This window comes from Saccoglossus kowalevskii, chromosome 5, assembly GCF_978046115.1.
Source record: "Saccoglossus kowalevskii chromosome 5, keSacKowa6.1, whole genome shotgun sequence".
In the NCBI taxonomy this organism is placed as follows: Eukaryota; Metazoa; Hemichordata; class Enteropneusta; family Harrimaniidae; genus Saccoglossus; species Saccoglossus kowalevskii.
The window spans coordinates 6,039,937-6,044,736 of record NC_140645.1 but is presented as its reverse complement, the minus strand read 5'-3'; positions in this window follow the sequence as shown (position 1 = coordinate 6,044,736).

Genomic DNA, 4,800 nt, shown 5'->3' with positions numbered 1-4,800 from the left:
AATTCGAACTAGGAGCCTCGACTGAAAGGTTGAACTTCATCTGACTAATTCGAACTAGTAGCCTCGACTGAAAGGTTGAACTTCATCTGATCAATTCGAACTAGTAGCCTCGACTGAAAGGTTGAACTTCCTCTGACTAATTCGAACTAGGAGCCTCGACTGAAAGGTTGAACTTCATCTGACTAATTCGAACTAGTAGCCTCGACTGAAAGGTTGAACTTCATCTGATCAATTCGAACTAGTAGCCTCGACTGAAAGGTTGAACTTCATCTGATCAATTCGAACTAGTAGCCTCGACTGGAAGGTTGAACTTCCTCTGACTAATTCGAACTAGTAGCCTCGACTGAAAGGTTGAACTTCCTGTGACTAATTCGAACTAGTAGCCTCGACTGAAAGGTTGAACTTCCTCTGACCAATTGGGACTAGTGTCCGAGTAGTGTTTCATGCCCATCAAACGATCATCATATACACGTATTAAACAACAGAGGGCTTCATCATACAAATTGTCATCGTGTGAAATTCCTTTGCACAATTGATGCAACAATCACAACTCACGACGGAAACAAGAAAACTGCATGTGATAATGTAATTTTGCGTACACGGTAGTTGTGTATAGCAGGTGGCCCTCATGTAGGGTGTGTGGAATTTATTTTGTTTTTACTATCTGACTAATATTGTTTCATATTTGTTATGATATTTATTTTTATTTGGGATCGCAGGAGCCTTTATCTCCTGTATATTTGTTATACACTGAATACCATCCACCCCCTCCATACAGGCTAGCCGTACAGTTTATTATAGTTTCCTTCATGTGGTTAAATGGCAAACAAATATTTTCACGCTTCAGGAAGTAAACACTGCTCCGGGGAGGGGTACTCACATTGAAGTGCTATATGTATATGTGCCAAATTCACCAATTTTTTGCATTTTACCCTGTCTGTCTGAAACCGGGTATCGTTTTTTCATTATTGCTGTCGAAAAAGGGGTCCATATTCTCCAAAGAGTGTCTCTAGAGCTTGAGTGAAGCTGATTTTTTCTTTCTGTAACTGAATTTCGATCGTCAAAGTACATCCCCGGGAGTTCACCTGCTTTTCCCTTGGTACCATTTATGCTTACTGTCTGGAAAGGGGCCTAGGGGTGTCAAATATCCACTGTTTGTCTGAAAAGGGGTAGGCAATTTCTGTCTGATAAGGAGTAGGGGTTTCAAACAACCAGCTACACACCCCTGTCAGTATTTTTTGCAAGTACAAAGGGATACTTATTCTAGAACGATGTCAAAATTAGCAATTCAGTAAGCGAATATCGCAACTAAAAAACGAACAACGGCGTGGAGTCTGTAGCATGATTTGCTGTGTCACTATTTCTCATTGAAACACGTCTTCAATATGTTTTAAGAAGTGTCAGTTGCATCACCTCGTGTGTTTATTGTACGACATCACTTGTAATTGGCTGTGTAAGGGTTCTATTTTCGGTAACTGGTATTTCAGCAGTAAGAGTACTAGTCACGCAATCGCAAAATTTTAATATTCAAAACGTTAACAAACTTACAGTTCTCAACATATTTGCGCTTGTGTATCAACAGAGAAACGTACGGTAATAGACCAATAGATTTAATATTTGATGTACGAGCTTTTCCTGTCGGATACATAACTCAGACTGTGAATTCTCAACAGGTGTTATTTGTCAGTGTATCACGTTGGATTCGACCCTGCAAAGTGTTAAATTCAAATAGCCAGCTAAATCTGAGTCCAACTAAAAATCGTAATTTTCTTGAAAGGAATATTGTTCAAGTTTGTGAAACACGAAAACGGTAATCGTGTAAAGTTGGTGGTTGTTATGTAGAGTATGTGGAATTTACTTTGCTTTTTACTATCTGACTAACATAAAAAAGCACTTGTATTATGATACTTATTTTTTATGTGGGATCGGTGGAGCATACATTTCCTGTCCATTTTCATACACTACATACCAGCCGACCCAGCTACCATACAAGCTAGGCGTACAGTTTATTATATCACGTTAGATTCGATCACTGTGTTAAATTTAACTTAATAGTCAGCTAAATCTGATTCCAACTAAAAATCGTCATGTCCTTGAAAGGAATATCGTATTATTAGGTTTGGAAATTAACAAATACTGTTATGATGTTACAAATACTGGTGGAGAAACTATTTTAAAGTTCACTTCCTCTATAATAAAAATGACTCAATTTCCCCAACCATTTCCTCAAGCTCAGTCATGCATAAATACAATAAATACAATAATAAAATAAATACAATAAATAATACATAAATAATAAATACAATTAACTAATCCTAATTAAATGGGGTCTATTTGTATGTATCTTAGGTTTCTGTAACAAAAAATATATTCGGTTTGAGACCTAAACGTAATGTGTATCTCTTGATTCGACAAGTAATACTTGTTAAATATTTAAGTTTGATTGAAAACTGATGATCGGTATGAGAATGAATCGAACACATTTAATTCGTGAACCCCATGTTGCGATCATGCTTAAAACATTGGAAATTCACAATGTTTTAAAGATTGAAATAAAAAGTCCCGACTGTTCTATAGGCCATTGCACGATGACGTCATATGTTTACATGTTTGTCAACTATCGTGCAAAAATCTGATAATAAAAGCCGCTTACCGATAAGCAATAGTTCGCGATTTGCTGTGACAAGTTGTCCGCAAGTTGATTCATAAGCACGGACACATACATGTATGTTTACTATCAACAACAGCAGAACAACAACGCCATTATTTTATCTTCGGATGTGAAATTGTCCACATTAGGCTCAAGAACACTTTGTGCTCCATATATGTACATATATGTTGCACAAAATGAGCTTTCGACTATTATGGGTTGGCGGCTCTTATATTAGAATGTAAACTAGTCACGTGGTCTGTTAAAAGTGGGAAGTTTATACATAATTCTCCCAATTCTTTCCCAATGTTGAATTAACATCTATTTTCACGTGGAGGTAATTCATTACACCTTGTAACCCTGAATGTAGAAATCGCGTCATATCATTGATCAACAAATGTTACCGTGTTTTAGCAGAACGGTCACCCCGTCTGAAGGACAAACTCTCAGATATCGTTACTCATAAAAACAATTTATCACTTGGTAAAGCAAATATTGCGATACCACTTTTGTAGATTTATGGGAACTCAGTGAACTTATGTATCCAACTTTGGACGTGTGTTCACTTCAGTACAGCAGCAGCAGCCAACATGACAGCAACAAACGGTGTACCGGGATTCTCTACGGCCGATTACGTGGTTTTGTCAATCATGTTGATAATTTCCATGAGTATCGGAGTATTCCATGCCTGCGTCGGCGGTAAGCAGCGCTCATCTGGCGAGTTCTTGTTGGCGAACCGTCAAATGAGAGCAGTGCCCGTAGCTATGTCTTTAGTGGCCAGTTTCATGTCGGCCATCACCGTTCTCGGTACACCAGCAGATATATATATTTATGGCACAATGTTTTGTTGGTTTGGTATCACGTATTCTATTGTCATGTTGTTGTCTGCACACCTGTTTATGCCGATCTTCTACGAGTTGCAAGTCACAAGCGCATATGAGGTGAGTACCAGAATGGTAACCCAATACATTATATATAAATATAATTATAGGAGTATTATGTTATTAAACGTCATAAGTAAAATTTATACAAGTATATTAAGTAATAGGTTAAATACCTGGTTAAAACATTATAATGAAATTGTAGAAGAACAAAGTGGTTTCCAGAAACATAGAAGCACATTGGATAATGTTTTCATTTTACGTACTCTTGTGGAAAAATATGTCTTTCAGTTAAAAGGTCGTTTCTATTGTGCATTTGTGGACTATGAGAAGGCCTTCGATAGGGTACATCATTGCTCATTGTTTTACAAATTATCGAAGACCGGTCTCAAAGGCAAATCATTTAATTCCTTATATTCAATGTACCAGCATGTAAAGGCAGCAGTGAAAACTCCCTGGGGGGTAACTAACTACTTTAATATTAGTATGGGTTTGCAACAGGGCTCTGTGATTTCACCTCTTTTATTTTGTTTCTACATTAATGATCTTCATGGGGCTTTTCAACGAGGTCATGAAACTGTAGTTTACCTGTGTGCTTTGAAATTGTGTTACCTATTGTATGCAGATGACCTGGCTCTGTTTAGTAGTACACCCATTCGTTTACAACGATTATTGAATAATTTGGCAGACTATTGTTCAAAGTGGAGACTTACAGTGAACCTTAAGAAAACTAAAATTATTGTTTTTCGGAAAGGGGGTCGTTTAAAAAACAGTGAAAAATGGTTTTGGAAGGGTAAAAGCATTGAAACTGTTTCAAAATATAATTATTTGGGGGTTATACTTTCCAGTTCTGGAAAGTGGTACCAGGCACAAAAATATGTTTCTCAACAGGCCAGTAAAGCACTTTTTTGTTTGGAAAAAAAGATACAGAATCTGGGTGGTGTGCCGCCTGATGTTGCTTTTCGTATATTTGATTGTAAAATCCTCCCAATTCTCCTCTACGGTAGTGCTGTTTGGGGCACACATTCTGATATTAATGATGTGGAGAGAGTACACAATAAATTTTGCAATAAATTTTTACTAAGTGTTAGTTTGGTTGCCACTAATTCCGCTGTTAGGGGAGAGTTGGGTCGGCATTATCTTAGAGTGTATGTAAATGTTGAAATTATTCGTTTTTGGTTAAAACTAATACCTGATGTTTCTCCACATATTTTAAAAGAATCGTATAAATTTCAACTTAATATGGCAGGAGCAGGTACTATCTGCTGG